Source organism: Glycine soja, chromosome 18 (genome assembly GCF_004193775.1).
Source record: "Glycine soja cultivar W05 chromosome 18, ASM419377v2, whole genome shotgun sequence".
Classification (NCBI taxonomy): domain Eukaryota; kingdom Viridiplantae; phylum Streptophyta; class Magnoliopsida; order Fabales; family Fabaceae; genus Glycine; species Glycine soja.
In genome coordinates, this window is record NC_041019.1 from 47,191,614 (window position 1) to 47,203,905 (window position 12,292).

Below are 12,292 nucleotides of genomic sequence, written 5' to 3' on the forward strand. Positions count from 1 at the left end.
TCAAAAAGATTAAATTTTGATTATTGATTAAGGAATATCTTCTGTATACACATAAGGAAGTAAGGATTATCAAAGTAACAGACTAATGAATATAAATTGTATTGTAAAATTTAACAAAGAGGGTACATTTATTTTGATATTCTTGTGGTTTTTTTCTTTCAAATAAAGTAAGGGAGTTAGGTTGTTATGAGGAGAATTGACAAATTTAAATTTTGGTTGAGACAATTGTATAAAAAAGTTTAATTATAATAATATTTAAGAAATTAGTTTGATAATACTTATAAATTAAAATTCCTAATTGATGACAAGGATATAAAGTATTCTTTATATCCTTGTCTACTATTATCATATTCTTAAATCAAATTAAGACTTGTAAATACTTATTTCTTAATTTTACAACACATATATATCAGTTTAAGATAAATTATTTAATATTTTAAATAATATATATATATATATATATATATATATATATATATATATATATATATAACATAACAATAAGATATTAATAATTCCATCAAAATTTTATATAAAACAATAAAAAAACTGAGTTTTAGTTCTAATAGGAACATTTGTTTGGAATACAAAAACTTCAAATTTATAAAAATGGAGTGGTGGTGGTTTCAAGTAATGAATGATAACTTTTAAAATTAAAGTAGTTGAAAATATAAAAAAGATAGAAAGTACAAGAATATTTATGTGAGAAAAATATTGGCCAAAAGAAAAACAATGCCCAAAAAGAACTTAATCTCATAATATCTCAAAATGGAAAACATTTAGTTTTCCTAAAACCAAAGAATATACATGTCTGAATTAATTTATGTCGGGGTTAAATTTTTTATAGTATTTAGCTTTTTGAAAATAATTATTTCTTTTTTTGGAAAAAGTTTAGGCATTATTAATATCAGATAAATATAAAGTTAACTAACACAAGCGTATGATATCAAAATAAAACGAATAGGACATACAATTGATTGCCGAGTACGTGCTAAAATGTAGTATAAATTATTATATCGCATGCTTTCACACGGCTACGATTAAAATTCTTTAAGATATCTATGTATTATGAATGGCTCTACATTTATTGTGTGGTGTAGGAGACCCATGTATTTTAATTGAGTCGATGTACTATTCTCAACGGCCGTCAAACTTTTTCTTGTCTATAATTACGTTTATTCAAAAGGGTATCGTCAACTAGAAGAAACTTACGTATCCCTCAAGTAGCGAAGATATTTCATTAAGTATATAGGTACTATTTTTTTTTAACGATAATATTTACTATTAGTGACGGGAGTGAAAACAAAAGAATTGAAAATTTCACAAGAAATCGTTATATTCACGGAATTTAAAGACTAACCCATGTCATATATTTTTTTTTTATTAACATGATATAAGTATGAAACATTTATTTTATTTGTCAATAATCAATCTTTATCAAAAAAATTTAATTAATCATCTTTAGAATCACTTTTCTTAATCATGATTTTTTATAATAAGATTTGAACTAAAATTTATTAAAGAAATCTAAAATCAGTTATATATACTCAAACTAACATAATATTAGTTAACTTGTTTCATATGAATTATGAAATTTATGATTGTTTTCATGAGAATAATGAAAAGAGTAATGCATAAGTAATGAAAGAGAATCATAAGTAACAAATATAATTGTTATCTCTATTATATAAAATTTATCTAAGTTACAAAATTTATATATAGTTTCGATGAACTCGTCTCGAGAGAAATATAAAAATACATTTAATAGTGATCAAAGTATGAAACAAAATTTGAAAAGTTGAATACACCATTGAAGTGGTTTATTTCGACAAAATCAACAATTCCAACGACTTTATTAAGACATGTGAGATTCGAAAGCGCTTAGATGATGCAGGATGTTTTCAAAATTTGAAATATCAGTTAAAACGGTTACAAAGAAGTTACATAAAGACATCAAATAATGTTAGATCTATGTATTTAAAAATATTGTTATATGTGTCGAAATCATAAAATTTCAGTATTAGTATTAGAAGTTTATAAATAAGATCTATAACTATCAATTTTTAGTGGATTAAATTGTATCACTTAACTTCTCAAACCAAAATCAACGCCTCACACCAAAATTAACGATTAGGACAGAAGGTCATCGTGTGTGCTTTTATTTTCATCTTTTATGAATTCATATTTCTTCATTTTACTGCATCTTTCTAAATCCTTTTTTTTTTCAATCCCTATTTCTTCTCAAAACTCTATTTTTAGTCATTATTAAAATTACTATCAAAGTATAATAATTATTAAAATTAAATTTTTAATCGAAAACCACTATCATAAAATTTACTTACAAACCATTATACGATATTACTATTATTATATGTATTAATTATATATGAATATTTTTATCAAAATTACTATTATTACATGTATTAAGTATCAAAAAATTATGTGATAAGTTAAAAACGATGAACTTCTTTGTTTAAATAAAAAAACTTACAATCGAGAATAAATTTTATGTTTTATCTTTAAATGTTTATTTGTTAATTTAGTAAAAATTACTCAATTTGTTATAATATATATATATATATATATTTTTTTTTAAAAAAAAAAAATAAGTAAAACTTTTACGAATAACATAAAATACTAATTGCGTGATTTGGTAGAGAAAGATAGCATTGGTAAAAAATGTCTGATGAGTTAATGGAAAGGGTAAAAGATTTATTTTTGTTGTATTTAGTGGTTGTGAGGAGGCGTGTGAGTAGTTGGAAGTCGATACCAACAGCTTCCTTACATTCAATTAGCCTACTTTTTAGTTTATTGACGCCGCCTTTGCGGCCTCATAAACATAAAGCTAGCGTCGTTAGGCTCGGCTTCGATTACTTTCAAGTCTTATTTGGCTAAGAATTTGGAGAAGACTTTAGCTACCAAGTTATTAAGTCAAATTTCACTTCCTTGAGAAAAAAATAAATAAATGAAATCATATAAGTTTTTTAATAATATACTATTTTTAGAGTAAAATATGTTTTTTATTTTTTTAATTTGATTTCAGTCTTCAATCTTTAACTTTAATTAATCTAGTATCTGAACTTTACAAAAAAAAAAAAAAAAAAGTCGTACTTGTCCTCACAATGAAAAAGCGTCGATTTTGAAAAATGAAAATTTATATTTTTCTACAGTTCAGAAATTAAACTGGTCAAAATTAAAGTACGAAGACTAATATTAATTTAACCAAAACAGAAATTAAAAATATATTTTACCTTTGTGTTATCATATCATCTATGAAAAATATTTAAAGGTAATGCCAATAATTAATTTTTGACAAAAATTTTAGTTGATCATCTTTATTATAGTCTTAATTTCTAATTACATTTTTTATCAATAAAAATTTAACTAAAACTTACAAGATTCGAGCATTCAAATTAATGTAATGTTGATTTTTTAATAAAAAAATAAAGTTTTAGTAATTTACATAATAAAAAACAACATTAAATATTAAAAATTTGTATTAATTATCAAATAAATTATTATTTTAATTATAAAAACATTAAACCACCGAAATTAAATTTTATATACTCCTTACTTTAATGTTAGGAAAACTTGTCATGTCTGTCTCGTCCTCTTTTATTTTAACTGAATTTTATTTCATATTTTTTTTAATCAATTATATGACTATTTTTCTTTCTCTTCACATGTACTTAATTATATTTTTCAATTTGAATTCCTAGGGTAAGGAGGTATATATATATATATGATGTTTACCAATGTATATTAACTATTTTAAAAATAAATATTTTAATTATTTATAACTATAATTTGTTCAAAATACATTTTTTGTTTGTTAAAAGGTTCCTTTTAGAGAAAGTATAAATAAGTTAGCAAATCTCTCCTTCCTTTACACAATATAGATATATCTAGTGACAGAGTTTTTTTTTTAATATAACATTCAAAAGAGCAAATCCAAACCATATATATATTATCAACATATTTAACGAGAAGAATAGCATAACAAATGCATATTATAGTATTTTTTATATGAAATGGATTGACAGAAAAGTTAAATGTTTATAAATTAATTTATCAAACATTAAAAATTTATTTTTTATTTGAACCACGGATTTTTTTCCTTTAAATTAGTTACATATATTGGTCTTAATTTTAACGTTCTTAATTATAGTTAGAAGTTTATCTCCATCCGTATCGACACAGCCTGTCGTACACAGATCTTTATTTCCGTATTGGCCTATTTTTATGTTTTAGGTAGCATTGCTAAAGGAATAATGTTTCTTTAATATATCCTAGGAGGATTTACACCTATATCATATATTGATAACAGAGGTATATAGCAAGTAAAGAAAAACCGAAATATTAAATATTAATTCAAGAAAAAGAAACAATTAAATAAAAGAGGTGAAGGTAGAAATTATAAGATATGTAATTAAAAATATATGATTGCAGAACGAAAATGATAATCCTCGCAACGTAACTAAATATAACATAAAAAAAACTAGTAATGTCATGTTTTTCAATTTAAATAAATATTAAAATAAAAATTTAAAAATTATTAGGGATATAGTCTTTGTCATTAAATTAAAATCATCATCAAAGCCTCGAACCACCACTCCCATTGTTACCCCAGACCTGCAACGTTTCCTTCTTTCTCTTTTTCTTCTAAAGGTTGAAGTGCACTCCTTTCCTCCCAAAAATCTGCATGCAACCCAAATGACACCTATAAAGAGCCAACAATTGGTTACCTAGCCTAACCTTTTTTCTCTTTCCTTGGTTACTTGCACAGAGAGCTTCTGCAAATAGAGTTCAAGGTTCTAATCCACAAGGTACCAAAATCAATCATATATATATATATATATATAGTTTGTCATTTAATTTATTGCATAAAATTTAATAGATGGATTCCTATTCTTTATTCGGGACTAAAACCATCTCAATTCTTAAGTCTATTTGCTAGCTTTTAATTTTTGTAAGAAGAAAAAAGAAAACGAGAAAGACCACAGCCACAGGGGTGCACTAACTCACATATATAAAAGATTGTCGGTCAAATTATAAAACTTGCACAATGCAAAGCACTTGATTCATGTCCAGTCTGATAAAACCTATTCTAAGACAGAGTTTTAGGGCATCTGTGATTCCCTTATCACTTTTGATTTTAAAAACTGTTCCCAATTATAATTAAGTCCATATTACTCTCAATCAATATTTCTTATCCAAAATCAATTAAATTTCGAAAATTATTTTCAAAATAAGTGTTTTAAAAAACCAAAGAAACAGAAATAGCTAGCTGAGAGATCGATGTTTTTCCATCTTCTTTTTCTGTTTTCATCTTGTTCAACCTCACATTCTATTTTGTGTTGCAGCACCACCCCCATCAGTTATCTGAGCGCAAACTTGTTTTTTTGTATTTTTAAAATTAAAAACAATTTTTAAAATAACAATCGAACACTCTCTTACTGATCATGTTGTCAATATAAATTAACAAAATAAAAAATAACCCTTTTAAAAAATATTTTGTTCCTGAACAGTCGCACAACCCAAATAATATAATGCCAGATATTAGTCTAAACCTTCTGTTAGGAAGCAGCAGAAGAAGAGAAAGGCACAGATAGGGAAAAGCTAGATTTTTTTTTTTTTTTTCTGTTCTTCCTCCTACAGTGCACAACCACATATATAGGCACTCGCAGGGCACAACCCGACAAACATAAACAAAGCGCAATAACCAAGTAACAGAAATGCTGGTCTATTCCCGACAGTACTAAGGAACACGCACTTGCAAATTCTAACAGCGCCAATCACACACAGTCCTGGAAACGCTGAGGGGCTGTTATTTTCCTTTTGGGCCTCTCGCTATGGGCTACCTTGGCCAAGCTTGGTCTAACCTTTCTATATTTCTTACCTTGTAAATCTACTGTGAAGAAAGAAATGAGCAAAATGTTCATATATAATGTAGCACAACCGTAAAGCCTAACCAAGCATAGATTGAAGGCCAAGTATTGTTTGAAAAAGGCATGTAAAGGAATATGAGCCTTATACTTCTTCGTTAAAAGCAAGAAAAAAAAATCAAGTTCCCCTGACCGAAACAAATAATATCTGTACAGAAAATGTGTATCTGTGTAGGTAACCAATGTAATAAAATCTCAAACAACAAGCCAACACCTTCATAGGGCTAGCACATAGTTGGATTCTCTACAACCATTACTGCTACAGCAAATCCATTTTACATCGATTTCAAAATGTATACTAGATCGATTTTAGAACTGATGTTGATCAGCATGATGTTAAATGTAGTCAATCTATTTAACATTGGTTCCAAACCAATGTAGAATCCAGAAAATCAATATTGGTTCCTCACAAACCTAATTATGAAGTGGGTTACGTACATGAATCGAGCCACATGGTACATCAGTTTATCCACAAAATACATGTTGAAAGTTTCACATGCTACATGTGTTTTTACTAGAACCGATGTAGAATCCATTTTTTTTTATAAAAAAACTTACATGTGATTTTGAGTTCATTGTCCCAAATTTTATATATGTAATTATGTATCTTTCTTTTTTATACATTGTGACCTATATGTTGTTAGTTTTAGGTTTGATAATCAATAAAATTATAATTAAAATGAAAGCTGACAAGACGAAGTGTTTAACGTCAAACCTCCCACAAAATAAGGATAAAAATCATAGTTAGTCAAGACTAAAGAAATAACTTCATTATTTATATAAAAAAAATGATACAAAAGAGTCTCCAAGTACATATAAACACTGCATCCAAATGATCAACACTAAGTCAAGCACAAAACTTATAAAATGACAAAGATATATACAAAATAAAAAAAGTGCATGCTCACTTGGCTAGATCTGTTGATGTATACTGTAATTCAGTTAGTTAGTAACTTATTTTGAAGTTAGTTTGACAACTATGAAGTTTGTTATAGTTACATGAGCAGTATGTATAAAAATAATAGTGATCATCAATGAGAAGTATGAGAATACAAAAGTTTTTTTTCCAGAATTCTAAATCCCCTCTATTTTCTCTCAATCAATTCCTTCATCATCTTCTCTTATTCTCTAACATAGAGTGACAATGAGTGCATAGTGTGAGTGCGTATGAGAACTTTATTGTTTCAACAAGATCAATTAAGGGCTAGATGAATTGACTAACTAGGACTAGTATTAATTTTTGGTGTGGGTTCAAGTATTGTTCGTGTGTGGATTATGAGTTTGTCGTTTGGGGGAGAAGTGGCGTGTGAATGAAAAGAGTACAATGGCAGAAAGTGAATGAGAAAGTAGGTGCTGGTGAGTGATAATTGATTACGTGTGACAACTAATAAATTGGAAACAAATGAAGAAATTGTATTACATTGAGCCCTTTAATGCACAAAATATGCTAGTAGGCCACTCCACTTTTCAAAATTGAAACACTACTTTCCAATATCACTACAGAGAAGAGGAAAGGAAAGGACTAAGTTATTTCTTCAGCACTTCACCATTTCTAAAACAACAGTAAGATATTAGTGAACAAATTACACTTTATTACTTTAGTCGGGTGTGTGTACTAGTGATCCAAATTTATAGTTTATTATACTTTCTCACTATTATTGTGTATTTTTCTCTAGTAGATTAGCAGCTTGGTCTATAAAATATTTTCACATGCAGTTTAGTCCTTGAATTTGATCATTAAAAGAGTTTTTTTTTATCATTGAAAGAGTCAAATCTCAATTTTTTAAAGTTGAATAATGTAGTCCTTTTATTGGTATAAATTTCATAAATTTAAGGCATGATTTAAACTATATTTAACTTAAAAAATTAAATTGCAAGTAGAAAGCTGTCGTAGGAATTAAGTTGGTAATTAATTTACTCTTTCTTTTTGTTTTCTTTTTTTCTCTGTATGCATGCATACAATACAAGTGATGACTTTTGAAACCATCCATCTTCCTGACAGTCTAAGACCACTTCCTTCTAAGATTTTATTTTCAGTTACAAGGTAAAAAATTGAATATAAGGACTTCAATCAAAATTTTGTTATTCATTTGAATTTTGAAGTCTTTCAATTCTTATTGCTACTTTTCTATTGGCCTGGATAAAGAAACTGTGATGGAGTGATGTGGCATTAGCATTCCAAAGTTTGGATTCTCTATGACTACATGAAATCCTAGAAATCAAACTAAACTCTAAATTTTGGACAATTAGGCGGTAAGTGTATGAGTAGGACCTGGTAGTTTGCTTTTTTAAATGCAGAGAATCCTGGTCTGGCCATTTCAACAATAGAAGCAATTGCTTTGGTAAGTTTCTTTTCAGGTACTATGTTGTATTGCCTAAAGACTGGAACAAGGTCCCTCACTCGTAGATTTTGGATAAGAATTTAATTGTTGAATAATGTGGAATTATTTTAGGAAATAGTTTTTAAAACATGAAAGTGAGAAGGGAATCAAACAAGCCTTTAATGTCTGTTTTTAGTCTAAGTGACATGGGGAAATTGTTCTTATTTAGGTTTTTTTACAGGGCAATTAAGGACCTTGTGTTGAAGCGATTTGCTTTGCTAATATACTCTAGTGCTCTGTCTTATTCAAGTAAAAGGCTTATCCAATTTACTAAAATAAAATCCAGATAAGGGGATTAGTGGAGATGATGTTGACTATCAAAGAGGAAAAATGCATTTGGAACTAATACAATCCTCAAAAATAGGGGAGAAGTTTCTAGGTACATTGCTTTGCTATGTTGATATTATTAATTCTCTCTAGTTGTTTTACAGAGGTTTCTATGAGAATCTTGGCAAGATTTGACTCTTATAATATTGATTATAGTAGATGTAGTGTCATTGGTACTTGTTTGAACGTGTGCATCAGTGGCTTTAATTTTTTTTGTTTGTTTTGTCTCATGTTTACTTTATTTATCAAGTTTTAAGGAGTTTGTGGTTAGGTTGTTTGACTGTTATGTACTAATCATTTGGTGACTTAAGCTTAGTTGTTGAAGTTTAGTTGGTTAGTTGTTATTTTCTCCGTCTTTCCGATTTAACTCAATTTATTTAAGCAATATCTTATGCAATTAATAAATGTGCATTTTGTCGTTTAAGAATATTCAACTCTCCTCTCCTTTAATATATCTCCAAAAATACTTGGAATAAAAATAAAGGTGTGATTAACATCATTATTTGCTAGTAGTAATTCTTATCAATCATAACAATAACAATGGGTTAGCAATCAAAAGGAGAAGGGTAATTGGTTAGATTGTTGTCATATTATTTATTTTTTCTATTAAAAATGGCAATGTCTATAAAATAATTTCTCTTAAGCTATGCACAAGTGACTATATGGAATAACTTATTTGTCCTTGAATTATTTATGTTCCTTTTCGCAATCTATAGTTTGAATATTAACTAGTCTAGTTCAAGTTTCAGCTTATGAAATTTAAGGATTAAAAGGTATTGATCAAAGAAATAAGATAAAACTAGTATTGTGATATGAAAATATTAAATATTTTCAGAAGTTTAAAATATTTAACATGTTTTATGCAGAAGAATCAACTACTGCTAGAGCAACATCAACAGCTAGCACAATTATGGTTTGGCTTTCACTATATTTGTTATGCACTTTGGTTTTGTTTTGAGCTGAAAACTATATTTCTTTCCTTGTATTTTTATTATTTTGTTTGACTATAATATGAAATTTTATATGCCTACTAAACTACATGCATTTGTTGCACTTATTCACTTTTCAACAGATTAGATTTTATAATTTTTTTTATGATAGACACTATCCTCATGGGCTATTTCCAGTGTTGAGGAGGTTGCTTCAATAGGCCTTGACATTCATTTTTTTCAACTTTATGTGGGTATTTTTTTCCTTAGTTATGCAAACGTTAATATTAATATCTCCTTTTATCCCTGAACAATCTTGTCTTAATACCTAATATGTTATTGTTATCTTCTTCTCTCAGGTGTTTAAAGATAGAAATGTAGTTGCTTAGCTTGTGAGAAGAGCTGAAAGAGTTGGTTTCAAGGCAATTGCCTTTACTATGGACATTGATATTCTTGGTCGTGGGGAGGTTGACATCAAAAATAGGTTGGCAACCATTTGGAAATTTCAATTGGAACAACCTTTCCACAAAACTTTACATGGTTCATCATGGTTGAATTGATAAATCTCCCACTTTAAGATATTTACTTCTTAGTTTAAAGGTGTGTTTTATAAATTTACATTGCCACCAAACTTGGTTTTGAAGAATTTTGAAGGATTGGATCTTGGAAAGCTAGACAAGGTGTGCGATTACATTGCTATTTTACATTATTTGTTTTGAAATTTTGAAATAATTGGATTTTTTTCATTATTGATCATATTATTGTTGTTACTATTACTATTTGTTGTCTGGAATTAAATTGCAAACTAGTGACTCTGGTCTTGCCTCTTATGTTGCTGGACAAATTGATCGGTCACTCAACTAGAAGGTGATATAGATCTTTCACACATATAATTTCCTAATCTGTGACACTAAATATGGAAGCAATAACATGTAAAACCTTGTTTCAGGATATCAAATGGCTTCAATCAATCACTTCATTGCCAATTTTAGTTAAGGGTGTACTTAGTGCTCAAGATAGTAAACCTATCAAATAGATGCACTTTGTTTCTTCCTTGTCCATTTATCTATTTAGAATTGTTTTCTCAGTCTTTAATCTTATCCCATATCTAATAAAGTAGCAAGGATAGCCATACAAGCTAGAGCTGCTTGAATCATTGTTTTCTAATCATGGAGCTCATCAACTTAACTGTGTCCCTGCAACTATTATGGCTTTGGAAGAGGTACTAGATCCAAACCATTTATGGAAATTTTATACTAATTGAAATAGACATGAACCACTTGCTATCATTCTTGCTAGTGGAACTAAAGTCTTATCCTTTATTTGATTTTATTTCATAATTCTTTATGCATTAAAACTTTAAAGTTGTTATATTTGAATCATTGCAAAATTCTTTTTCATTGTTTGCTTCCTTACTCATAATCATTGCATTTTCATCTTCTTTCTAATTTTTTGGGTCCTATTGAATAATGTCCTCTTTCAATTATTGAAACATATTGGAAATAATGGTTGCCTGACTTGAATAGGTAGTTAAAGTTGCATAAAGGAAAAATTCCAGAATTTTTGCATGGTGGAATTCGTCGAGGGACATATGTTTTTAATGCCCTAGCTCTTGAAGCAGCCGGTGTATTCGTAAGTACATAAAAGCTTGATTACCATTATAGCAAATTAAATTGTTGAATGCTTAACTTTAGTATATATGTGTTTGTTTGCCTTATGGAATATGCAAGGCAATATGTTCTTCTATTTCATTGTAGGCAGATGATCTATAATGATCTACCTAGCCCCACATTCCTCATTTTGTTACAGATGGTGAGGCTAGTGTGAGAAAAGTACTTCAAATGCTTCGTGATGAATTTGAACTAACAATGGTGCTAAGTGGTTGGCATTCGCTCAAGGTGATAACTCATAACCATGTTGTCATAGAGTGGGATCACCCAAGATTTGCTCCGAAGTTATAAGATGACAAGACTCCACCTTATTCTTCTATATTCTAAAATAGAAATTTTAGGATAACCTTTGTTCTTATTTCATGCTTCTATAGAAAACTTTGTTACAGTGAGTTAGGCATTAGTCATCCATTAGTAATTGCTACTTCTTTATTTGTTGTATAGAATAAGTTTCTACCTAGACTCATTTCGTTGCATTTGGGGCTAGGATTTGGTAAACTCTAGAAACATGATTGCAATAAAATGTACTTTTTTTTTCTTAGCAAAAGATTAAGTTTTATGGTCAACTATCTCCCATTTTTTTAATTTGTATTGATTAATCTTTTTCTATATCAAACTTTACAATTTGAAGATTACTATTATTATTATTTTAAGTTTTTGCACAAAAAAAAATAACATTGGTTGATCTAAAACTGATTTTTGGGAAAAACCAATGTTATAAAGGCACATTCAACATTGGTTTTTGTCAAAATCGATGTGATAAACACATTTAACATTGGTTTTTTTTGCAAAATCGATGTTGTATATTACTTTCAACATCGATTTATAATCGATGTAAAAAATACTTTAGAATACACAATTTTGATCATATTTTTACATCAATTTCAGTCATAACCGATATAGATAATGATTTTTAACATCAGTTTTAAACCGATGTGAAAAATACTTATTCTCAGCAATGGTTGTTTCAACATCAGTTCTAGAACCAATATTGAAACTCCTCTAAAATTGATATTATAATCCTTTTATGTAGTAATGTA

General features: G+C 28.1%; 1 long non-coding RNA gene across 2 annotated transcripts; it reads left to right on the forward strand.

Moving 5' to 3' along the window:
- Nucleotides 1-4,610: 4,610 nt before the first annotated feature.
- LOC114395898 lies at nucleotides 4,611-11,806 on the forward strand. Of its 2 annotated transcripts, none has more exons than XR_003663143.1 (7): nucleotides 4,611-4,826; nucleotides 9,520-9,566; nucleotides 9,755-9,832; nucleotides 9,942-10,449; nucleotides 10,532-10,804; nucleotides 11,109-11,214; nucleotides 11,340-11,806. It is a non-coding gene; the product is annotated as an uncharacterized LOC114395898 (long non-coding RNA). The 2 variants fall into 2 exon arrangements; XR_003663144.1 differs by having other exon boundaries at nucleotides 11,344-11,806.
- Nucleotides 11,807-12,292: the final 486 nt, after the last annotated feature.